Raw genomic sequence first — 27,897 nt, forward strand, 5'->3', positions numbered from 1 at the left:
AAGATGATCCACGATCTCAGGAAAACAATGGAGAAGATGCAAGAAATATTTCCCAAAGACCCACAAGAACTAAAGGACAAACAAACAGAGATGAATAATACACTAGAAGAAATCCATAGCAGAATAACTGAGTCAGAAGAACGGATAAATAATCTGGAGGATAGAATAGTGGAAATCACTACCTTAAAACAGAATAAAAAATTTTAAAAAAAAAGAATGAAAAGAAATGAAGACAGCCTAAGAGACCTCTAGGTCAGCATTAAACACACCAACATTCACATTATAGGGATCCCAGAAGGAAAAGAGAGAGGGAAAGGACCTGAAAAAATATTTGAAGAGATAATAACTGAAAACTTCCTGAACATGGGAAAGGAAATAGTTAACCAAGTCCAGGAGGCACAGAGAGTCCCAGGAAGGATAAACCCAAGGTAGAACACATCAAGACACATAGTAATCAAACTGACAAAAATTAAAGACAAGTATTAAAAGCAACAAGAGAAAAATGACAAATAACATACCAGGGGACTCCCATCAAGATACCAGCTTATTTCTCAAAAGAAAGTCTACAAGCCAGAAGGGAATGGCACTATATATTTAAAGTGATGTAAGGGAAGAATATGCAGAGTACATCATGAGAAACGCTGGGCTGGAAGAAGTACAAACTGGAATCAAGATTGCTGGGAGAAATATCAATAACCTCAGATATGCAGATGACACCACCCTTATGGCAGAAAGTGAAGAAGAACTAAAGAGCCTCTTGATGAAAGTGAAAGAGGAGAGTGAAAAAGTTGGCTTAAAACTCAACGTTCAGAAAACTAAGATCATGGCATCTGGTCCCATCACTTCATGGGAAATAGATGGGGAAACAGTGGAAACAGTGTCAGACTTTATTTTTGGGGGCTCCAAAATCACTGCTGATGGTGACTGCAGCCATGAAATTAAAAGACGCTTACTCCTTGGAAGGAAGGTTATGACCAACCTAGATAGCATATTTAAAAGCAGAGACATTACTTTGCCAACAAAGGTCCATCTAGTCAAGGCTATGGTTTTTCCAGTGGTCATGTATGGATATGAGAGTTGGACGATGAAGAAAGCTGAGATTCGAAGAATTGATGCTTTTGAACTGTGGTGTTGGAGAAGACTCTTGAGAGTCCCTTGGACTGCAAGGAGATCCAACCAGTCCATCCTAAAGGAGATCAGTCCTGGGTGTTCATTGGAAGGACTGATGTTGAAGCTGAAACTCCAATACTTTGGCCACCTCATGCGAAGAGTTGACTCATTGGAAAAGACCCTAATGCTGGGAAGGATTGGGGGCAGGAGGAGAAGGGGACGACAGAGGATGAGACAGTTGGATGGCATCACTGACTCGATGGACATGGGTTTGGGTAGACTCTGAGAGTTGGTGATGGACAGGGAGGCCTGGCGTGCTGCAATTCATGGGGTCGCAAAGAGTCGGACACGACTGAGCGACTGAGCTGAAAGGAGGAATCTATAGCCAATAATACTCTATCTAGCAAGACTCACATTCAGATTTGACAGAGAAATCAAAAGCTTTCCAGACAAGCAAAAGTTAAAAGAATTCAGCACCACCAAAGCAGCTTTACAATGACTGCTAAAGGAAAGTCTCTACACAGGAAACAAGAAAAACACCTACCTATAGGAAATAAACCCCAAAAAATTAATACAATGGCAATAGGATCAATATCAATAATTACCTTAAATGTAAATGGATTAAATTTACCAACCAAAAGACATAGACTGGCTCAGTGGGTGAAAACATGTGCATGTATGCACTTCCACTTATCACATCACTCTACTTGACTGCCTCAAATTCTATGTAACTATTTTATATTGTTAAGTTAATAATGTAACCGTATGGCTTACAATTGTAATTACTTTTATTTCTTTGGCTATTAATTGTGAAAGCTAATAAACACCTTTTATTATTGTGATTGTGTAACTGTTACTCACTTAATACCATTGTTTCATGATTGGTCAACAGAAAAATAATAGAACCCTATATCACCAAAACTAGGATTTAATAGAAAAGCCTGTAATACTTTTTAAAATCCAGATGCATATCAGAATTATCCTGAAATTTTTTGAAAAATGCAAATGCCCAGGTATTACTTTTCTTTCTCCAGACTTCCAGGTATGTTTCTAATAAGCAGTCATGTTTAAAAACAGCTGGACTATATGATCTCTTACTTTTATCTAGTTTGTTTCACTTTCTATTTCTTATTCAATGCCCCCATTTCATTTAGTTTATGTTTTCCAATTTCTCTCTACCTTTTTTTTTTTTTGATGTTCTTTCTCAAGACTTTATCAAGCATAGTAGAAAATCTTTTGGGTACATGAATATTAATGATATGTATAATATATTTTATAGAAAATTTATAATTTTTGCCTAACTAAAAAATTTATGGCAATTTAATTCCACTTGTTTAGCTTAGTATGAACAGAATGCTGGATTTCTAATTTAAAAAAAATAGCTATGCAACAAAGTTCACTGTATAGCACAAGGAACTATAGTCAATATCTTATAATAATTATAGGTTATTTCAAAAATAACATATATGTATATGTACAACTGAGTCACCTTGCTGTGAAATATTGTGTCAACTATACTTCAATAAAATATATACATATTAAGAAAAAATAAAATAAAATCTTATTTAGAAAAGCTGATTATCCGACATGTACAGAGAGATATTGTTGTGAAGACATGCATTAGATGTTAAGTTGCAGGCATTTTTTAATATCGAGTTGACATCATCATAAATTTTGTTAATTTTATCACTGTAGGATCATTGAACTGAATACTGAATTATTGGGATTAGGTGATGGAAACAAAAACAGGAATGGATATTATATCTATATCTATATCTATATATATTTTAAAGAGCATTGAGTAGAAGGAAAGAATTATAGCCACGGTAGACACAAAAGTACTTGATTGAAAGATAGCTACAGCAAGACAAAATTGACATCAAATTCTCCCAATTCAGGTATGAAAGCTTTTGCAAAAAGAAGCGTGGGAACAGAACATGGATCTGTACATGTGTTTATCTGTGAAGGTCATGGACTGGAAGACTAGACAGGGTGTTATTTACACTTAATATTGAAAGCAATATTTACACCTCAGTTTTTCTATGGTATTCTGGCTGAACTAAATTAGCTAAATGGATCTAATGACTGATCTTGAGAAATGTTAGAGAAGGGTTCATATTTGTTCTCTCCTGAAAAAAGAAACATCTGTATACTCAAAAAAATAAAAAAGAGTTTCTCTTCTTCAAACTTAGGTTTCAAATATAAATAACTCCAAGGAGCTTCTACTTAACAGTAACTGTTTTCTAGCAAGGTTAGAAAATTTCTAATCTAATTTCTTCCTACAAATTAGGCATTACAAATATGTCCATTGAGATTCCCATCTGATCATTTGATCCTTCATGATTGTGCTTCATAGCAAAATTTAAACATAATAATATTTACTATTTACTCATTCATGAAATAAACATTTATTGATTCCCTATTGTGATCAGGCAACATTCTAAGTACAAATTATGAGGCATAAAATAAGACCTTTGACATTTAGTTTATATCCTGTAAAAATAAGAACAAATATAACGTTACAGAAGAAAAGTGTCACAATTAAGCAAATAATAAGATGTATGGTGATTACCTGAATGCTATGGCATCACAAAGGAATATAGATGAACTCACAGTGCACAGAAAGGGTGGTTGAGGAAGTCTGGATGAGACAACTGCAAGGTTGCATCTTGAAAGTGAAGTAAACATTTGTCAGAATTACAAAGAAAATGTTTGTGCATTTGGAGAAAAACAGCACATGGAAGTCATGTAAAAAGAACATATATCATATATGAATTAAAATGTGTGTCACCAGCCAAAGATACAAAGATTTGTTTCAATTATTGAGAAAAATTTGGCTGCATTGAATTTGTGGAGAAAAAAATATACATAAAATATGAATTCATACTTGATGATAGGTTTCAAAGTAGACTTTGACAATGCATCAGCTGTTGCTAAATGCACTGAATTTTGAGTCTATTATTTGTGTAAACAAATTGGTGTATTTCAAAATGCCTATGGCATGATGGGCAAGTACATGATGGAGTTCAAGGGATGATGTTCAAAGGGAGCATATTCAGAGAACTCATGTGTCCTGCTAATAGCTTAGATTTCTTTCCTAATATTCAGTGACAATTTTAATCAAGGGCAATGACAGAATCAGGTAAACATTTAAGAGAAATAAACACGGTGATGATATTGGACAATAGATTGAAAAATCAGCAAGCCTTGAGGTATGAGGAGCAGTTAGAAGATAATTTCAGTTATCCAGTGCAAAATTATATGAAGTTGAACCTAGGAAAGAGCAGGGGAGTTGAGTCAAGAGGACAGATTCAACTGGCTTGAAAGGAGGGACAACAAAATGCAGTGACCTATTGTATTGGAGAGGGACAGGCTGGGAAGGGGAGGGTGGTTGTTTCCATGTCCGGCTTGGGGAATTTTAAGAGTAGATGAAAATGCCTAGAAAGAGTTTATAGAATATTAGATTTACATTTTTATTTAATCTGCTAATGCAAGAGACCTGGGTTCAATCCCTGGGTTGAGAAGATCCCCTGGAGAAGGGAAAGGCTACCATTCCAGTATTCTGGCCTGGAGAATTTCATGGACTGTATAGTCCATGGGGTTGCAAAAGGTCCAACATTACTGAGCGAGTCTCATTTTCACTTTAATCTGATAATAACTCGGTTATTTATAATCAATTTTGTAATAATAATTACTAATGAAACAATTATGACTTAAACATCTATTAAGTGTATTTTTTTGTTTCTATGTTTCTAATATTCTAGTGAAGTGCAGACTGTGCCCTTTAAACAGCCCAGTCTATCATAACATACAGACTAGTGTTGAAATCTAGTCTGACACTTGATTTCCAAGTGGATAAAATGCAATAAATAACCTAAGACACGAGCACATTGTTTGATTTAGAGTGAGGGTTTTATTAAATATTAGTAGACTTTATTGTTGTATTTTTGTCAATTCTGTGAGCTTGGGTCAATAATTGTTTAAGAGTCAATAGTTATGAATTTTAGGAGGATGTTGAGTGCCTTAATTGGAGAAGGAAATGGCAACCCACTTCAGTACTCTTGCCTGGAAAATTTCATGGATGGAGGAGCCTGGTAGGCTACAGTCCATGGGGTCGTGAAGACTCGGACATGATTGAGCAACTTCACTTTCACTTTTCACTTTCATGCATTGGAGAAGGAAATGGTAACCCACTCCAGTGTTCCTGCCTGGAGAATCCCAGGGATGGCGGAGCCTGGTGGGCTGCCGTCTATGGGGTCGCACAGAGTCGGACATGACTGAAGTGACTTAGCAGCAGCAGCAGCAGCAGCAGCAGATTGCCTTAATAGGGTCAAAAGATTTTAACTGATCCTGTTCAAAGGAAAGATCAAGGAGCAATGGAGGAAAATAAGGAAGAGAGCATCATATTTTCAACTACATGAAGCATTATTGCTTCCTTTTTTCTGAACTTTCACTTACAATTGCCTTGAAAGTCAGTAAAAAAAAAAAAAAAGGCTTTGACTTAGGCTTATATAGTATCTCTAGTACTCTTGCCTGGAAAATCCCACGGATGGAGGAGCCGGGTAGGCTGCAGTCCATGGGGTCGCTAAGAGTCCGACACGACTGAGCGACTTCACTTTCACTTTCCCTTTCATGCAGTGGAGAAGGAAATGGCAACCCACTCCAGTGTTCTTGCCTGGAGAATCCCAGGGATGGCGGAGCCTGGTGGGCTGCCATCTGTGGAGTCGCGCAGAGTCGGACACTACTGGGGCGACCTGGCAGCAGCGGCAGTGTCCTCTAGGAGAAAATTACACCAGGTCTGGTAGGAAGAAAATTGATTTAGGATTCCAATTCTCTTTCAGATCCTAAATCCATATTAAAACACTGTGAACTGAAGACATAGCTTAATTTGGGGGTGCTCAGTTTCATTACCTGTGAAAAGGGGTAATACATATTGGCCATGCACATGTAATAGGGTCCTGATGAAAGAAAAATAATAGAAATATACTAAAGTAATATAAAATATTAAAACATGATATTAATAATGTTAATGTTTGGAAATTCTAAAGGAAACATAGATATATTTTTTTCTATTTTCTTCTTTTAAATGATTTAAAAGGATTTCTATAAAAATATTTTTAAATAATATAAGAATTATGTAGTGATTTAATGAATACAAAAACTAACTTCAATTAATTTCAAAGCCAATATTAAAAGGTGACATATACTCTATGACCCATTTATGTAACATTCTTGAAAATACAAGCAATACTATTGGAGGTGAGATCAATCACAGCCAGAGGTTAGAGAGTGCAAGATAGTGACTATAAAGTCATAGTGTGAGGGAGAATTTTGATGGGATTAAACAGTTTTGCATTTTAATTATGCCCATAATTACATAAATTGATACATGTATAAATATTCACAGAAAAACATCCTGCAAAGTAAAGTTTACAGAATAATAATTTAGAAAATAGAATTTAAATTGACAAAAATATCACATGAAAAGCATTATGATAGAGATGAGCTTAAGATGTTATGGATGCACATCTGAGAGCCAACATCTCATACTTTATACAAGTAGGAGAAAAGATAACAGAGTTTAGTTCTAAGGGGTAAATTGAAAGTACCCAACTGGCTGACCAGGAGTGTAAAGGGAATGCAAGGCTGCTCTTAACTCAGAGAAAGTCATACATGTGTGAAGGCATGAAGGAAAATCTCAGGACATTTATGCAATTGTTTGTGGTCCTGATTAAAGGGGCAGTAGAATGAATAGGGGAGCAATAAGTGACAATAAACAGGGGTCAGCTCATGAAGAACATAAAAGTCATTTTATCCTGAAAGGGAGAAAGATTGATAGATTTGAAAGCCAGGGAGGAACACAGAGAGATTAATGTTTCAAAATGACCAAGTTGGTAAGAAATAAGATCAATGAGGCATGGAGTGGAGGGGGAAGATGGTCTAGACTGTAAAGTAGTGTCAGAAAACATCTTTGTGGTTATGGAAGGGTTCTGTATCTTGAAGAGAGCATATGTGTATCAAAGCTCAAACCGTATGTTTAAAAATAGGTGTATTTTGTTTGTAAACTGTCCCTCAGTAAAGTTTAAGTAAATTCTATAGGACAATTCAAAAGGACAAGCCACTCCTACACATTACAACATGGATGGATCACACAAACAAAATATTGAATAAAACAAAAATAACTTATTTACAGTATGATCAAAAACAAATAAGCTAACACATTGCAATGAACATTAAAAAATAATTAATCTTTGTAAAGTAATGCCTGGGAGGGCCCAAAAGGGAGCTGTGTATGCCAATGATATTTTATATCTTGAACAGCATGGAAATAATATCCATGTGTACATTGTAAAGAGTCATTGGAATGTACTTAAAATTTATAAATTTTATGTAAATCTGCTAAACATAAATTTAGAAAACAAAAATGGAAAGGACAAAACAAGGATGGAAGGAGGAATCCAACCATATTACAGACACAGGATGGAGGCCCACTGGAGAGGATGGGTAAGGAGGAGCTAACCTAAATAACTTTGTAAGATAGTATTTTTACCAAACGGTTAGGCTAAAGACAACAACAACAGAACAACAATAACTGTACAATTTACACTGATTAGTAGATTTGTTTTGCACAGGAATCCAGGTAAATGATTGTGATAACTTTGTATGTACACAAAGTTGTATACAAATATATTAGAGATAGTAAGCATTTCTTTTTGTAAAAGAAAGAAGTTAAAAATGAACAAAGCAATAAAGAGTGATATGAAGCTCTAGGTAACACATCAGAATGAGAAATAGCAGAATGAATACATTTTTATTTTGATTGATAGATTAAATTGATAGATAAGGAATAGATAAAGTAATTATAGATATATATGTCTACCTGGTGGGTATAAACACACACATTCCCTACCAAGTTTACTGCAACGGCCTAAAATCTGTGAAAATTCAGTAGCGACGAGCATACTTCTTGATCTCTAAAATATGGTTTTCCAAAAAGGATCTGATCTCGGGTTCCTTAAGGAGGTGTCAGTCTTGAACTAGGACATGGGAATATTAGAAGGCCCTGGAGAATCTAGTGGGGCTAGAAAGTAAAGTGCTCAAAAAAAAAAAAAAAAGCAAAGGAGAGATACATATTCAAAAGATACAGGGACCAACATAAAAAAAAAAAAAAGACAAGAACCAAAACTGAAGCAATTTAAGCAACTAATAACTTCACCAGCCTCCTGAGAAACTTGTATGCAGGTCAAGAAGCAATGATTACAACCAGACATGGAAAAGTGTACTGGTTCAGAATTGGCAATGGTGCATGTCAAGGTTGCATATTGTCACCTTGCTTATTTAACTTATATGCAGAGTTCAGTTCAGTTCAGTTCAGTTGCTCGGTCGTGTCTGACTCTTTCCGACACCATGGACTGCAGCACGCCAGGCCTCCTTGTCTATCACCAACTGCCAGAGTTTACTCAAACTCATGTCCATTGGATAGGTGATGCCATCCAAAAATCTCATCCTCTGTCCTCCCCTTCTCCTCCTTCCTTCAATCTTTCCCAGCATCAGGATCTTTTCAAATGAGTCAGCTCTTCACATCAGGTGGCCAAAGTATTGGAGTTTCAGCTTCAATGTCAGTCCTTCCAATGAACATTCAGGACTGATTTCCTTTACAATGAACTGGTTGGATCTCCTTGCAGTCCAACGAACTCTCAAGAGTCTTCTCCAACACCACAGTTCAAAAGCATCAATTCTTCGAATCTCAGCTTTCTTTATAGTCCAAATCTAACATCCATATATGACTACTGGAAAACCATAGCCTTGATTAGATGGACCTTTGCTGGCAAAGTAATGTCTCTGCTTTCAAATATGCTACCTAGGTTGGCCATAACCTTCCTTCCAAGGAGTAAGCGTCTTTTAATTTCATGGCTGCAATCATCATCAGCAGTGATTCTGGAGCCCAAAAAAATAAAGTCTGACACTGTTTCCACTATTTCCCCATCTATTTCTCATGAAGTGATGGGACCAGATGCCATGATCTTAGTTTTCTGAACGTTAAGCTTTAAGCCAACTTTTTCACTCTCCTCTTTCACCTTCATCAAGAGGCTCTTTAGTTCTTCTTCACTTTCTGCTATAAGGGTGGTGTCATCCGCATATCTGAGGTTATTGATATTTCTCCCGGCAATCTTGATTCCAGCTTGTGTTTCTTCCAGCCCAGCGTTTCTCATGATGTACTCTGCATATAAGTTAAATAAGCAGGGTGACAATATACAGCCTTGATGGACTCCTTTTCCTGTTTGGAACCAGTCTGTTTTTCCATGTCCAGTTCTAACTGTTGCTTCCTGACCTGCATACAGGTTTCTCAAGAGACAGGTCAGATGGTCTGGTATTCCCATCTCTTTCAGAATTTTCCACAGTTAATTGTGATCCACATAGTCAAAGGCTTTGGCATAGTCAATAAAGCAGAAATAGATGTTTTTCTAGAACTCTTTCTTTTTCGATGATCCAGCGGATGTTGGCAATTTGATCTCTGGTTCCTCTGCCTTTTCTAAAACCAGCTTGAACATCTGGAAGTTCACGGTTCACGTATTGCTGAAGCCTGGCTTGGAGAATTTTGAGCATTACTTTACTAGCATGTGACTAGAGGAGAGTGAAAAAGTGGCTTAAAACTCAACAGTGAAAAAACAAAGATCATGGAATCCAGCCATATCACTTCATGGCAAAGAGATGGGGAAACAATGGAAACAGTGTCAGATTTCATTTTCTTGGGCTTCAAAATCACTGCAGACAGTACTGAAGCCACAAAATTAAAAGATGCTTGCTCCTTGGAAGAATAGCTATGGCAAACCTAGATCGTGTGTTAAAAGGCAGAGACATCATTTTGCCTACAAAAGTCCGTATAGTCAAAGATATGTTTTGTTTTGTTTTTTCAGTAGTCATGTATGAATGTGAGAGTTGGACCATAAAGAAGGCTGAGCACCAAAGAATTGATGCTTTCAAACTGTAGTGCTGGAGAAGACTCTTAAGCATCCCTTGGGACAGCAAGGAGACCATAAACCATTCAATTCTAAAGGAAATCAACCTTGAAGATTCATTGGAAGGATTTATGCTGATGCTGAACCTCCAATACTTTGGCCACTTGACGTGAAGAGCTGACTGATTGGAAAAGACCCTGATGCTGGGAAAGATTGAGGGCAAGAGGAGAAGGGGGCAACAGAAGATGAGATGATTTGATGGCATTACTGACTCAATGAACATGAGTTTGAGCAAATTCTGGGAGATAGTGAAGGACAGGAAAGCCTGGCATGCTGCAGTTCATGGGGTCACAAAGAGTCAGACATGACTTAGTAACTGAGCCACAACAACAACAAAGGCTTAAGTCTTTATTCTCTCCAGACTTTTTCAGCTTCCTTTCACTGGGTAAATCTTTTCTGAAGCAGAGTTAGCAGTACATAGATTTTTGACTATGCAGGTGCGCAGTCACACTTAACACCCTTAAAGTTGTTCAGGGATTGACTGTATTCAAAATTTATTTCAGACTTCTCTCTTCAGGAAGTGAAGCTTCATTCTCCTTATTTGAGTGAAGACTGGATTTAGGGAGTCCAAAGAACAAAGCATGGAAAGAGGGAAAATAGTAACCTTACAGTGGAGAAACCAAAAAATGCCCCCTTCTGCAAGTGACCAAGTTTAATCTCATGAATAATAAGACACAAATAAGTTGAAATGAGAAAGCTCTTAATTTTTGTTTAATCCTTTCCAAATATCCTTAAACTTAGTCTCACAATGAGAAAACACAAGACAAAAAACCGAGTAGTAATCTACGGAGTAACTGAAGAAAAGTAAGAAGGTCATGATAACAGATAAAAATTGAGAAACCGTCAACCATGAGAAGAGAATAAGACAGGATGACTAAAAGCAATGTCAGATCCTGGATTAGATTCTTATAGGGAGAAAAGACATTAGTAGAAGACTGGTGAATAGCATTGTATGAATGCTCATGTCTTAGTTGTGATCACTGAACTATTGTTTTAGAAGATGCTAACATTAGGGGGAACAAGGTAAAGGGTACCTGGGGCCTCTCTGTACTATCTTTGAAACTCTTCTGTAAGTTTCAAATTATTTCAAAATTAAAAAAAAAAAAAAGTTGGCAACATAATTCTGGAAGACAGGAAAATAACAGTTACTGTGATAAATTTGGGAGTTGAATTTGAAGAGATAGAAGTTGAAGCTTGGAGAAGGAGAAATTAGATCACTTGGAGAGAGTAAGCATGGTTTCGACAACCATGGAACATTGCCATTCTGGAACATTCAAATTTGCTTCAGATTTGGAATTTTAGAAATTCCAAAAAACTCTACCTGTGTATTTGAGAACATTAATAGTCATGGTGCAGTTTCAAAGACTGTAGCCCCATTATCCAAATTTGATCTCAACTTTAGATTCAAAAAAATAACTAGCTCTCATACTTAATTCATTTGTATTAATATAAAGTACTTATTCTTATATTTGAAGAGACTCTTGCCAGGGATATGATGAATAAAGTACTTAGTAGAGTTCTAGTGCCAAATAGGCACTGAATAAAATGGTAGTCATTTTTAATATTTATTTTTAAAGACAGAAGTCTAGAAAAAGTGAAATAATTTGTAGTTTGATTCCCTTGAAAACTGCTCTTGATTAATTTTTATGATAAATTTACAGGGAGGTTAATATGAAGAATTCCAAGGGAATCAGGCAAAATATTTGCCTGTTCAAGTGCCTCCTATCTCTTAAGCCATTTCTATTTGATTCTTCTTGCCTTTGTTCTTAGAGATAAAAATCCTACCAGTGTGATTAGATGGAAGCAAAGGTATGAGGCCCTGAATATGGGGCAATATCTCTTGGGGAATTTTGTTCCTTTTGGATCCATGGGATCATCACCCTACATATCTCACCTCTGAAATTATTACTTTGAGCAAGTTCATGTTAAATGTTCAAGTGTTTCCAAATCACCAATACTTCAGGCCTCAAATAACATATTTGACTTCTTTAATTATAGATATTTTAATTAAGGGTTTATAGTAACAATAGGGTCTTTGTGAAGTTGTCTTAAACGTGACAATTGCAGTATATGTAATGACAAGATTTATTCACCAGTCAGAATGGCTGCTATCCAAAAGTCTACAAGCAATAAATGCTGGAGAGGGTGTGGAGAAAAGGGAACCCTCTTACACTGTTGGTGGGAATGCAAACTAGTACAGCCACTATGGAGAACAGTGTGGAGATTCCTTAAAAAACTGGGAATAGAACTGCCATATGACCCAGCAATCCCACTGCTGGGCATATACACCGAGGAAACCAGAATTGAAAGAGACACGTGTACCCCAATGTTCATCGCAGCACTGTTTACAATAGCCAGGACATGGAAGCAACCTAGATGTCCATCAGCAGACAAATGGATAAGGAAGCTGTGGTACATATACACAATGGAATATTACTCAGCCATTAAAAAAAATACATTTGAATCGGTTCTACTGAGATGGATGAAACTGGAGCCCATTATACAGAGTGAAGTAAGCCAGAAAGAAAAACAACAATACAGTATACTAATGCATATATATGGAATTTGAAAGATGGTAACGATAACCCTATATGCGAGTCAGAATAAGAGACACAGATGCATGGAACAATTTTATGGACTCTGAGGGAGAAAGTGAGGGTGGGACGTTCTGGGAGAATAGCATTGAAACATGTATATTATCGTATGTGAAACAGAACACCATTCCATGTTCGATGCATGAGACAAGGGCTCAGGGCCGGGGCAATGGGATGACCCAGAGGGATGGGATGGGGAGGGAGGTGGGTGGGGGGTCCAGGAAGGGGAACACATGTAAACCCATGGCTGATTCATGTCAATGTATGGCAAAAACTACTACAATATTGTAAAGTAATTAGCCCCCAACTAAAATAAATAAATTTATAAAATAAAAAAAAAAAAAGATTTATTGCCTAAGTAAACAGTCAAGAAAGACTATAATGAACTGCAGCAATCCAGCCAAGATGTAATGGGGACATTCTCCCTTGAAAGCAGCATTGGTTTTGTGCTCCAGGAAAGAAAGGGATTAGAATTACCATTGTTATTTAAAATGGAATAACAGTGACAATTGGAATTAGAATTTAACATTGAAAATTATTCTGAATTTTTAATGAAAACCCCTGTTAAGTATTTATTTCAAGTTTTTCTAGTTGCTGAAAATACATTCATCTGTATACTAAAATCACCCAGAAGATGAGTAAAAGGAAAAAAAAAAATCCTTTCCTACTTTCAATGTCATTTTCTAATAATTTAACTGTGAGACATTCAACACTCAAGACTGAGTATCAATTGACTGGAAAGAGTTTCCTTTTGGTCAGGGAAAATTATTCATATATCAATGTTATCTTAAGTGATTCATTTGAGTGATGATATGTAACCACCTGGGAACAAAGACATGAACCCTATCGGACTATGCTGAGCATTTATAACTATTGGGAGAACTGAGCCATGATTGCATATTGTGTGCCCTGCATAAAATAAGTCCCCAAACTTTTCTGAAAGTAGCCTAATGCAGCAATGTAAAGTTCAAGGTATTTTTTAAAATTTCCAGGGAATAGAATTATAGGAATTATTGCCTCTTGATTGTAACCCATTCTGTCTTCAGTCAATTCAGTTCAGTTGTTCAGTCATGTCTGATGCTTTGCGACCCCATGGACTGCAGCATATCCAGGCTTCCCTGTCCATCGCCAACTCCAGGAGCTTGCTCAAACTCATGTCCATTCAGTCAGTGATGTCATCCAACCATCTCATCCTCTGACATCCCCTTCTCCTTCTTCCTTCAATCTTTCCCAGCATCAAGGTATTTTCTAATGAGTCAGTTCTTCAAATCAGGTGGCCAAAATATTGGAACTTCAGCTTCAGCAGCAGTTCTTCCATTCTCTCTTAGATTTCTAATTTTCCACCAGATAGAAGTGTGAAGGCCTAGTAGCATACAGTTCCCCTTCTATTTCCTTGTTTGGGTTCTCTACCAAATCTCCTGAGTTAGCCTGACTGAACAGAGATTTACTGACAGTCATAGTGTTTGGTTTGATGCTATGGCAGTAAACACTCAAACTGTGCTCTGTGAGCATGTTCAGTTGCATTCAACTCTTTGAGACCCCATGGACTGTAGCCCTCTGGGCTCTTCTGTCCATGGAAATTTCCAGGCAAGATTACCAGACTGGGTTACCATTTCCCTCTTCAGGGTATCTTCCTGACCCAGGAATCAAACCCATGCCTCCTGAGTCTCCTGCATTGGCAACTGGATGCTTTACCATTGAGCCACCTGGGAAGCCCAACACTCAGACTACTAATTTCTAAATTTTCCTCTCATATTCAGAGGCAAACTATGTTTTAGTAGAATTCCTGAGCATAATCAGAAGAAAAATTCTCTCTCCTTTTGCCCACTGCAATTCTTCAACTTGGCTTTAGTATCCACAAAGTGGGGTGAATCACAAGCTGGAACCGAGATTGCTGAGAGAAGTATCAACAACCTCAGATATGCAGTTGATACTTCTCTAATGGCAGAAAAATGAAGAGGAACTAAAAAAGCCTCTTCATGAGGGTGAAACGGGAGAGTGAAAAAGTTGGTTTGAAACTCAACATTTAAAAAACTAAGATCCTGGCATCTGGTCTCATTATTTCATGGCAAATGCAAGGGGAAAGTGGAAACAGTTACAAATTTTATTTTATTGGGCCCCAAAATCACTGCACACAGCGACTACAGTCATGAAATTAAGACACTTCCTCCTTGGAAGGAAAGCTATGTAAAACATAGACAACATATTAAAAGTAGAGCTATCAATTTGTTGACAAATGTCCAGAGATCATGTACAGATGTGAAAGTTGAACCATACGGAAGACTGAGTGTCAAAGGATTGATGCTTTTGAATGGCTGTGCTGGAGAAGATTCTTGTGAGTCCCTTGGACTGCAAAGAGTTCAAACCAGTCAATCCTAAAGGAAATAAACTCTGAATATTCATTGGAAGGACTGATGCTAGAGCTGAAGCTCCAATACTTTGGCCACCTGATGCTAGGAGCCGACTCATTGGAAAAAAAAAAAACCCTGTTACTGGGAAAATTTGAGGACAAGAGGAGAAGGGGATGGCAGTGGGCCAAATGCTTTGATAGCAACATCAATCCAATGGACCTGCATTTGAGCAAACTCTGGGAGATGGTGAAGGACAGGAAAGACTGGCATGCTGCAGTCCATGGAGTTACAAAGAGTTGGACATGACTTAGTGACTGAACAATAACAGCCTAATCTCTGAACTTTGATCTAAGGTCAATTTTCTATCTTCATCGAATCTCTCTTTCCCTGGTTTCCTCAGATTCCCTTGAGAGAGGCTTAATCCAGGGCTGAATTGACATAATTAAAGCTTCTCTGTCCAAGAATTTCAATTATACACACAGTATCATTGCCCCTTGATTATATGTTGTGAATAATTTTTCCATAAAAAAAAAATGGAACCCTTATTACATGACAAAAAGTACAGTTTCTATTGGTAGGCTGTAATTGAATACTGGCTCTTCCCCTTACTAGTTGTGTGACCTTGAGCAATTGCCTCTCAACTCCGTCATCTTTCACCTGGGAGTGGAATATCTATCTCAGAGAGCTGTGTGAGAGGTAAGTGTATAAAGGTAGAAAGTTCTCATGGAATGCCTGAAAACACAGAGAAGCATTCAAAAATTACATTTTCAAAAGTAAAATTTAAAAATTATATTTACTTTATGCATTCGGGCTGTTTCACTTGAAAATGACAGAAAGCATAATCAAAACTGACTCAGGAAAAGAAGGATATTTACTGGGTCATATAACTGAATAGCACAGGGTAAAAATGGATTGAGTCACAGCTTGACATTGGGTTTTAAACTATCTCATAAAAATCTGCTTTTGTCTTTCATGTTTAGTTTTGCAACCTCTGTGAAGATTGTCTTCTCAGATGTGTGTTTAATATAGACACAGGATGATGCTAGTAGTTTTTGGGGCTACATCCTTCCCAACTGATATTCTACCATTTCCAGTTAAAGTGTCATTGTATGCCAATTCTTGAAAAGATTATTGAAGCCAAATAAGTGCAACACTGATAGGTTTATAGCTAATTCATATTATCTCTCTGATGTAAAGTGAAGACCTTTGAAAACACATAAACTGTTATGGACATATGGGAGGAAACACACGGTCCTAGGCAGAAATTACAGAACTATTACCCAGAGGAGCATGGATGACTGCTAGGCTGCAGAAACAATCGGTGTCCGTTACAAACTAGAAATATGATCATGATCTGATTATATGCATGGAATTCATTGGAATAAGACAATACAGTACAGAAATGATAATGAAAGCAATAAAATAATAAATGATGATTGCTATATTTTTCTTTTGTAGTCAAAAGTGTTTTTCAATTTTGCATTCCACATATGCATTCTCATTTTTTTTTTTTTTTCTGTTTAGAAACCTGTGTGATACACAGGGCTTCCTCTTTAGCTTTATACTTGAAGGAAACTGAGGCTCAGTTTCATTAAGTAGTTTTTCCTAAGGCCATATAAACATTTTGAAGCAGAATTAAGATTGGAACCAATGTCTACTGTTTTTTAATCTTGTATCACTTTCATTATATCACTTTATTATATTAGAGAGATCTAACCAGTAGTTTATATTCTGGAGAATGTCAGAAGGAAGGGGTATTCACATTAGGTATTGACAATTGTACAAGATATATGAAGTGGGTAGCAATTGGTAAGCACTGCCTGTTTGATGCTTTAGAATTCTACTATACGATACTGCTATAACAATCACGCCACTCTCTCTAGAGTGGGCAAAAAACTTAGTTAATGGAAAAAATGATTAGAGATAGAAGGCTGCTCAGCAGCTCTAATGGTCTCAATTTTGTTCACAAAATAACTTATAAACCATTCATAGTATTCTACCAGCACCTCCTTCCTTGATTTATAATGTCTTTTTTATGGGTTCAGAATGGAATCAATGGTCTGGAAGAGCACAGGAGGGTAATGTTTCCCAGAAGAGATGATATTAGAAAAAAATGTGCTGCCCTTGCCGCTTTTGATGCACTTTCTCATTGGTCTACAGGTTGTTTTCTTTCTCGACTGTGATCTGGAAATGTACAACCGGAGGATCTCAATAAATGCTCCAGTGTGTGACCGACTAATTTTATTAACATCCGTTCCCTCTGAAATTATGCTGCACTTACTTGGTAACAGAAAGATGTGGCATGAATGAGGAGGCTGTGGGCACAATTCTGTGACTGAGAGAAAGGAGCTGCTTCTCCTGAGGACAGGGCATCCAGGCTTCACATTTCTCTGTGAATAACAGTTTCAATAGGACTAAACATGAATGTGTCTATCTTCCCTTAAAGGTACCACTTCCATGAAAAAAAATTGCCTCAGTGTTTGTATTTTGTTTTAGCTCTTGCCATGGACTGTTAATGTCACTACTTTGCTAATGAGAAAATAATTTTCTCTGTCGTCCATCGCCTCTTTTCCAGTACTCCTGTGAACTAGTAAAATGCACTTTCAAAAAACTTTGTTGGAATTAAAAGTGCCGCTGTAACCCATAACACGAAAACTAACCTTAACTTCATGAACATTTCATAAACTAGTATCCAGTTATCCCAAATATCCGTACTTTCATTTATTCAGTCACAATTATCAATCTTTCAAAAACATAATTTCCTGAAATTTGAAAAAGTATGTTCCCATTGTTCTTACCATAAACTAGAACCTTAGATTTTACTCAGTTACTTGGAAGCTACTGCTGCCCTTACTTGAAACAGCTATTTATGATTAAAAAAAAAAAAAGTACATCACCATTCTATGCAAGAGAATCTAATTGTTTGTCAAAATCCATCATGCATTTGTCACTCCTGCTATGGTATCCAGTTATGCAAAATAGCCATAAATGTTGTTTTAAATATGTGATTTACATCAGCTTTTGACTGAGGGTGAGTTAATTTAAATAATTTATGGTAAAAGAGCTAATTTCCTCATATATCTGGTTGGAAAAGAAAAGCTAAAAACATGAATTTGTTGTCAGGTATTAATCTCCTATACTGTCCCATGATTGTGTTCTAAAGATTAAGAACTTTTATCATTTAGTGAATTCTAAATGCAAAGATAAAGTTCAATGCTTATGATGAGATTTGAGATACTGTTATATAAGATGATCAGACTTTGGATTCTGGTGTTGAAGCATGCTTAATTAAGCAAAGGTGAAAAGAAGACCTCCTAAGAACTTGCTTTTAGATAGCAATGCCCCAAATGCCACAGATGACTACAATGGCCAAGTAGAAGAGCATAGACCCTATCGATTGAAACTAATCCCTGCCATGCTCCAGGAATGACTACTACATACAGTCAGAGACATCTATTGTAGTATTTCAGGAAGAAGTACAAATTCGCACTTGACTAAGCAGAGACACAACAAGATCTATAAATCAATGTGAGTCGGGTCTCTGTTCTTCCAGCACACTAGCATGACTTGTGGGCAGCTTTTACGGTTTATGGAAGCCAGCTTTTTGTGCTACCTATTAGTATAAGAAAGTAGATTTTCACTAACCACATGAGGATGTGAACAAACATCTCTTTCCCTGCCTATGCCCCTGTGCCCCTTTTTGTAGCATTCAAAGTCATAAACTTAAATTAGTCTGCCTTATGGTTCAGAAGTTCTTATACACCTGAGACCACATACAAAATAATCATAAATTTGTGATTATGCTTTTTTTTTTTTCTGTGCAAAGGATCCATAAATTTCACTCCATTCTCACAATCCTCCCCAAAACTGGTATAATCCAGTGTTCTTGTATCACAAAAGAAGAGGGGAAACATAGTACTCAACTGATATAGTTAAGTATCCACTTCTGATTACAGGCAGAGGTGAAAAGCTACAGCCCAAGTCTTCAGTAACTCATACAGCTGTTACTTCTACAAGAGGATTGGCCTATCTTTGGCATGCCATGGGCATCTCACAAAAAAATTTAAAGAGGGTAATAAAGGGAAAGAGGAAGAAAGTGAAATAATAGAGGAAAAGTTAGAGAGAAATACTGAAAACACAATGCTTCCAAATGTTCAAACGCTCCTATTTTCTATTATTAAGGTGAGGATAGTAGTTGAGTAACTAAGTCATGTCTGACTCTTAAGATTGTATGGACTATAGCCCACCAGGCTCCCTCTGTCTATGGGATTTCCCAAGCAAGAATACTGGGATGGGTTTCCGTTTCCTTCTCCAGGTTATCTTCCCTGACCCAGGGACTGAACCCATGTATTCTTGTTTCCTGCACTGCAGGTGGATTCTGTTACCACTGAGCCATCAGGGAAGCCCACACTATTATTGACAATTATCTTAATAATAGAAGATCTTTGTCATTTTTCAATCCCTCGATTGTGTCCAACTCTTTATGACCCTGTGGATTGCAGCACACCAGGTTGCCTTGTTCTACATTATCTCCCAGAGTTTGTTCAGATTCATGTCCGGAGTCGGCGATGCTATCTAGCCATCTCATCCTCTATCATCCCCTTCTCCTCCTGCCCTCAATCATTCCCAGCATCAGAGTATTTTCCAATGAGTCAGCTCATCGCATCAGAGGGCCAAAGTATTGGAGGTTCAGCTTCAGCATCAGTCCTTTCAATTAATATTCAGAGTATATTTCTTTTAGGATTGAATCTCCTTGCAGACCAAGGGACTCTCAAGGGTCATGTCTCACACCACAACTCAAAAACATAGGTTCTTCAGAGCTCAGCCTTCTGTATGCTCCAACTCTCACTTCTGTACATGACTACTAGAAAAACCATCAGTTCAGGTCAGTTCCTTTCAGTTGTTCAGTCATGTCCGACTCTGCAACCCCATGGACTGTAGCAGGCCAGGCTTCCCTGTCCATCACCCAGCTCAACTCCCAGAGCTTGCTCAAATTCAAGTCCACTGAGTTAGTGAGTTCATCCAACCATCTCATCCGCTACCATGCCCTTCTTTTCTCCCTTCAAACTTTCTCAGCATCAAGGTCTTTTCCAGTGAATCAGCTCTTCCCATCAGGTGGCCAAAGTATTGGAGCTTCAGAATATTTAGGACTGATCTCCTTTAGGATGGACAGGTTGGAGCTCCTTGCAGTCCAAAGGACTCTCAAGAGTCTTCTCCAACACCACAGTTCAAAAGCATCAATTCTTTGGTGCTCAGCTTTCTTTATAGTCCAGCTCTCACATTTCATACATGACTACTGGAAAAACCACAGCCTTGACTAGAGGGACTTTTGTCAGAAAGTAATGTCTCTAGTTTTTAATGTGTTGTCTAGGTTTGTCATTACTTTTCTTCCAAGGAGCAAATGTATTTTAATTTCATGGCCACACTCATGATCTGTAGTGATTTTGTAGCCCACAAAAATAAAGTCTGCTACTGTTCCCATTGTTTCCCCATCTATTTGTCGTGAAGTGATGGGACCGGATACCATCATCTTTGTTTTTTGAATGTTGAGTTTTAAGCCAGCTTTTTCACTCTCCTCTTTCACTTTCAAGAGGCTCTTTAGTTCCTCTTTGCTTTCTTCCATAAGGGTGGTGTCATCTGCATATCTGAGGTTATTGAGATTTCTCCTGGCAATCTTGATTCCAGCTTATGCTTCATCCAGCCCAGCATTTCATATGATGTACTCTGCAAATAAGTTAAATAAGCAGGATGACAATATACAGCCTTGACATATTCTTTTTCCAATTTGGAACCAGTCTGTTGTTCCATGACTGGTTCTAACTGTTGCTTCTTGACTTGCATACAGATATCTCAGGAGGCAGATAAGGTGGTCTGGTACTCCCATCTCTTGAAGAATTTTTCACAGTTTGTTGTGATCCATGCAGTCAAATGTTTTGGTGTAGTCAGTAAAGCAGAAGTAGTTGTTTTTCTAAAACTCTCTTGCTTTTTCTATGATCCAATGGATGTTGGCAAATTGATCTCTGGTTCCTCTGCCATTTCTAAATCCAGCTGGATTTGCTGGATTGAACATCTGGATTTGCTCAGTTCACCTACTATTGAAGCCTCACTTGGAGAATTTTGAGCATTACTTTGCTAACGTGTGAGATGAGTGCAATTGTGCAGCAGTTTGAAGATTCTTTAGCATTGCCTTTCTTTGGTATTGGAATGAAAACTGACCTTTTCAAGTCCTGTGGCCACTACTGAGTTTTCCAAATTTGCTGGCATATTGATTGAAGCACTTTAACAGCATCATATTTTAGGATTTGAAATAGCTCACCTGGCTTTGACTTTAAAGACCTTTATTGGCAAAGTGATGTCTCTGCGTTTTGATGTGCTATCTTGGTTTGTCATAGCTTCCCCCCCACCCCCCGCCTCCCCACTCCCCAAGGAGCAAGCATCTTTTAATTTCATGGCTCAGTCACTGTCCACAGTGATTTTGGACCCTAAAAAAATAAAGTCAGCCACTGTTTCCACTTTTTCCCCATCTATTTGCCATGAAGTGATGGTATTGGATGCTATGATCTTCGTTTTTTGAATGTTGAGTTTCGAGCCAACTTTTTCACTCTCCTTTTCACACTCATCAAGAGGCTCTTTAGATTCTCTTCACTTATGTCATTAGAGTCATATCATCTACATATCTGAGGTTGTTGATATTTCTCCCAGCAATCTTGATTCTAGTTTGTGATTCATCCGGCCCCGCATTTCACATTAAATACTCGGAATTTAAATTAAATAACCTGGTGACAATATATATCCTTGACGTACTCCTTTCCCAATTTTGAAACAGTGCATTGTTCCATGTCCAGTTCTAACTATCGCTTCTTGACAACCATCCAGGTTTCTCAGGAGACAGATACGGTGGTCTGATATTTCCGTCTCTTTAAGAATGTTCCAGCTTGTTGCTATCCACACAAAGGCTTTAGTGTAGTCAATGAAGCAGAAACGGATGTTTTCCTGGAGTTCCTTTGCTTCTTCCATGATTCAATGAATGTTGGCAATTTGATCTCTGGTTCCTCTGCCTTTTCTAAATACAGCATGCAATACTAGAGTTTCTCGGTTCATGTACTACGGAAGCCTGGGTTGAAGGATTTTGAGTACAATCTAAAATGAGTGCATCTGAAATGAGTGCACTTGTACAGTAGTTTCAACATCCTTTGGCATTACCCTTGTTTAGAGTTGGAATGAAAACTAACATTTTCCAGTGCTTTCGCTGCTGCTGGGTTTTCCAAATTTGCTGACATATTGAGTGCAGCACTTTAACATCATCTCTTTTTAGGATTTTAAGTAGCTCAGCTGGAATTCTATCACCTCCACTAGCTTTGTTGGTAGTAATGTTTCCTAAGGCCCACTTGACTTCACACTCTAGGATATTTGGCTCCTGGTGAGTGATCACATTATCGTGTTTACAGGTCATTAAGATGTTTTTTGTATAGTTCTGTGTATTTTTGCCACCTCCACTTAATCTCTTCTGCTTCTGTTTGTTCTTATTTTTCTGTTTTTATCACCCTTTACCTTACCCATCCTTGTGTGAAATATTCCCTTGATACCTCCAATTTTCTTGAAGAAATCTCTAGACTTTCCCAATCTTTTGTTTTCCTCTATTTCTTTGCATTGCCCATTTTAATGAAGGTCTTCTTATCTCTCCTTGCTATTCTCTGGAACTCTACATTCAGTTGGGTATATCTTTCCTTTTCTTCCTTGCTTTTCAGTTTTCTTCTTTGTGCAGTTATTTGTAAAGCCTCCTCTGACACCTACTTTGCATTTTTGTACTTTTTCCCCTTTGGGATGGTTTTAGTCACTGTCTCCTATTCAAATTCATAAGCCTCTGTCCAGCACTCTGCCTACAACCAGGCTCCTCTGTCCATGAGATTCTTCAGGCAAGAATACTGGAGTAGATTGCCATGTCCTCTTCCAGGACATCTTCCTGTCCCAGGGATTGAACCCTTGTGTCTTATGTCTCCTGCATTGGCAGGTGGGTTCTTTACCACTAGCACCACTTGGGAAGCCCTGATCATTGTATAAGGATCTATATTGTATTAAGACATTTTTTCTCTTCTATACTAAAAAATGTCCAGGAAACCCACAGCAATAATTTTGGGTATGAAAGAGGTGTCTCTGTGGCCATTTAGCACCTCTCTTTAATGTGGAATCCATATCAGTTTTAGACCAAGTTGTGCTGAGCAATCCTATCTGACAGGCCAGTAGTCAGAGACAGAGAAACTATGGTCTAGCTGGCTGTAGGATAGTTATGATGAATTAGAACCAGTTCTAGGTCCAGGTCTTGTCACTATTTAAAGTACTTTTATATTTATGAGGAGACAAGTGATTCAAATAAATAAAAATGATTCATTCCACTTACTTCGCCCACCTTACTCAAATGTGATTTTTCAAAACAGTGTAAAAAATATGCCCTAACTTCTCAACAAACACTTCCTAAAAAATTGGTATATGAAGTTAAGGTTACCGGGTTGCTCAAGGTCTCATTCTGAGAGGATATAAAAAAAAGGTAGGGGGACTTAGTAAATTATGTAAGTTACAGAACTGAAAAGAAAATCCTTTGAAGAATAGGTCATTGGTTTTGATATTAGGGGATAAGGTATGAGATGCACTTTGAGGGACTCTAACCTAACCAAGCAGCTCACACATAGTGGTTTTCATTAAAAAGTTGCCATTTATCTTATCATGGTGAGTTTATCTTACCATGAGCTGTCATTGAAAGGATAGGGAAATACTGTGACTTACTACAGCACAGCAGATATCAAAAAAAAGACAGATGGCAACTTTTTAAATGACAGACACAGTTCTCCGGGGCTTATTCCTGTCTCCAGATTCAGGAGCAGCCACCATCAATACGAACCTCTGGGGCTGGGCTGAAAGGAGACATTAATAGACCATATTCCTATATTAGTATTAAAATCTTAAACTCTTAGGAAAATTTTAAGTTTGTAGGGGCATCTGTCCTGTTCACAGTGGAAAAAAAACCTCACGATAATGAGGCTAACTTGTATTTTAATATTTAATCTTAGCTTCATAAACAATGACGGTTTCTTGAAGTTTAATTTTTTTTCTGAATAAAATTTAACAATTAAGATCTTGTGGTTTTGAGCCACACATTCCTGGAATCAATCTGCTTTTCTCTGTGTCTCAATTCTCTCATTTATAATATGAGAAAAAGAACTGTTCCTAATTCATGGGGTTGTGTTAAGGATCTAAAAAGAGAAGAAATAAAATAACAATCAATCCTGGGTGTTCATTGGAAGGACTGATGTTGAAGCTGAAACTCCAATACTTTGGCCACCTCATGCTAAGAGTTGACTCATTGGAAAAAACCCTAATGCTGGGTAGGATTGGGGGCAGGAGGAGAAGGGGATGACAGAGGATGAGATGGTTGGATGGCATCACCGACTCGATGAACATGGGTTTGGGTAGACTCCGGGAACTGGTGATGGACAGGGAGGCCTGGCGTGCTGCAATTCATGGGGTCACAAAGAGTCGGACACGACTGAGAGACTGAACTGAACTGATTGCTATTGATATCAGTATTAAATACTAGTATTAACCTTCATTTGATGTTGGGTCCAGTGACTCAAATTTCAAGTTTCTAAATAAGAAAAGTAATTCTAGCTGACCCCTAAACAAATTGAGACAATGCTGAACTATCCTATATTTAAGACAATCTAACTAATACCACACACTCATATATCCCAGTTCTGCAACCAATGCCTAAAGTCTACCATCTTCTGTACTATCAAGTGCTAATTGGTCATTTAGAGAGAACTTGCCCTCATTTCTAGAGTCCCTCCAGTTAGGCTGGCTCATGACCACCTCTCCTTTCTGGGCCACTGAGAACACTTATTATCCATGTCACACATGCTGGTCCTTCTTCATATATTGCATTGTATCATTTTGTATCTGAATCTTTCTCTCCCAACTAGATATATATTCCTTGAGGATAAGTATATACTACATATTTTCTTTGGAAGTTATGGCCAACCTAGACAGCATATTAAAAAGCAGAGACATCACTTTGTCAACAAAGGTCCATCTAGTCAAGGCTATGGTTTTTCCAGTAGTCATGTATGGATGTGAGAGTTGGACTATAAAGAAAGCTGAGCACTGAAGAATTGATGCTTTTGAACTGTGGTATTGGAGAAGACTCTTGAGAGTCCCTTGGACTGCAAGGAGATCCAACCAGTGAATCCTAAAGGAGATCAGTCCTGGGTGTCCATTGGAAGGACTGATGTTGAAGCTGAAACTCCAATACTTTGGCCACCTGATGTGAAGAGCTGACTCATTTGAAAAGACCCTGATGCTGGGAAGGATTGGGGGCAGGAGGAGAAGGGGACGACAGAGGATGAGATGGCTGGATGGCTTCACCAACTCAATGAACATGGGTTTGGGTGGACTCCAGGAGTTGGTGATGGACAGGGAGGCATGTTGTGCTGCGATTCATGGGGTCACAAAGAGTTGGACCCGACTGAGAGACTGAACTGAACTGAACTGAAGCAGCCTAGTCTAGTGTGAAGCAAGAAATTAGAACTCATTAATGATAGTTTACCTTAAAATAATATAAATTAATTTACATAGACTAAATTTAGAATACCATCCTTCTATTTGTCTTCCTGAACTCTTAAATTTAACTGTGTGATGGAGAGACAAAATATTAAACAAATATTTTAAAACTGACCTCTAGGAAAAAAAAAGAAAGCACTTAAACTCTTGAACTTTAATTTCACCATCTGCTGAATAACAACATTTAACAGGTAACCTTAAGATCCACTGCAGATAAAGCATTATTGATTATTATTTCATGCAATTTGACAGTGCTTGGAATGTACTCACTAACTGTAATATATATATTTCCAAACAATGGTCCAGCATGTGTTCTAATCACATACAGTGGTATTGGCCACAGACCTCACGATTTTAAACGAAGGGAAAAAATGGCTATAATCATTAAGTGTTTTACTTTCAAACACAGAATAATATTGCAGATTTAGAAAACCTGAAAGTCATTTCCTCTTAGACTGCTTTTAATTCCCTTTGGTGTTTCCCTTGGAGCATTTTTTCTTTATTTCTCCATTTATCAGATGCTTAAGAACTCTGAAGAATGAAGTTAACTAATTGTCCATTAGATGCCTTGGATCTTTCATCTATTTAAGAACGTCTCCTTGATGCAGTTCCTCTCATTAGATAGACTGTGAGCTTTGTTGTGCACTCACAGATGGCATCCTAGCTTCTGCAGCAATGGGCACTTAAACTCCAGGAAGCCCTGTTTAGACGTGGATGTTTTAATAGAGCAGTCCACATCCAACCTCTCACTCTTGTCTAAGTACCTGCTTGTGATGATCACTTTGCTTCCTGCTGCTCTAAGTGGAGTCATTAAAAGAAATGCAACTTTCAGCACAATTGAGAAAGGGTGGTAACTTCCTTCTTCATTTGAAGGTCAGCTCCACCAAACATTTAACCTTTCTACTTCCATCAATCTAATCATTAGGAAGAAATCAGATAATCCTTATCTTTAAAGAGTCCTAAGAAATAATTGCATCTCTCTCTTTTTTTTTTCTCTCAGCAATTGATGGGGGCAGGGAGGAGAGAGTTGGGAAAAATAAACTAAAATTTAAAACATCAATGGTTGTTCCTACATGTATTTAGATTTAGGTAAGATGACCCCAGAACGTATTTAGGCATTTGATATGTTAAATATCAGGGTTAGGTTTCTTCAGCACCCCCTAGCCCTCTGTCCTATGGTCATAGAGTAGATGGCAAAAAAATGTCAATTTGGGATTGTCTTTATTAGAACCAGAATATAAGATTTGAGACTTTTGTAAAATGTGACAAAGAGGTTGAAATGAGGATGGACGATTGCCCAGTTTCTATGTTTATTGAACATGTTACTGAAAAACAAGAAAAATATTTCAATGATAAATGAACAATTTAGTCTTTCTTTTAAAATACTAGATTTATACACTGTCTCCAGTAAATCCCACAAGTACTTATCAAGAAGTTACAGGATATGTCACTTCTTGGGAGATGTTTCAAAGAAGTTATCTGGTGTGACAGCTGTTCTCTAGATTCTGAAATCTATTTGGGTAAAAGGAGACAAGTATATATTTAAAAAATTAAATGTAGAATTAGACATGAAACAAACAGAGGTAACTATAAGTCCGCATAAATGTAGGTACTATATTTAATATAAAGTAAAAAATAAACAATCAAGTATAAAGCTTATGCTAGCAGTATATAGTCAAGGTATTTCAGAAATTACTGTGGTTCCAATTAATGTCCGATAGGAAATTTGAATTTAAAATGTTTTTTGAAGAAGCAAGAGAGAGAAATAAACTCTTAAGTGGGAAAACAGTGCACAGAAGTTGAACCAGCTTCTTTAATTCAGGGAGTTTTGTGCAAACTCTCATCAGGGAAGAAACCTACCTCTTCACTTAGCCCTTGAAGGACGTTATCGCTTTATTACCCGCATGATCTCCATGGCCACTTGTTTTACTTTTTCTTATTTCCTTTGTATATTTATAAAATAAATATACCCTCCACTTTCAATAGCCTCAGGGTACAAGTACCGATAAAATTCCCATTGATTAAAGTATTAAAATACATGAAAAGGAACAATAGCCAGCAGCAATAATGATTAAACACATAAGTATCAAACAAAAAAAAATTGTTTTAAAAACAACAGCTTCGTCAAATCTACCCTTAAAATGTAGCAGGCCAGCTTAGAATGTAGGGAAAAAAGCGAATGAATCGTAACTGTACACAACAACTTGGGCT

The sequence above is a fragment of the Giraffa tippelskirchi genome, chromosome 14, assembly GCF_054371585.1.
Source record: "Giraffa tippelskirchi isolate mGirTip1 chromosome 14, T2T-mGirTip1v1.2.pri, whole genome shotgun sequence".
Taxonomy (NCBI): domain Eukaryota; kingdom Metazoa; phylum Chordata; class Mammalia; order Artiodactyla; family Giraffidae; genus Giraffa; species Giraffa tippelskirchi.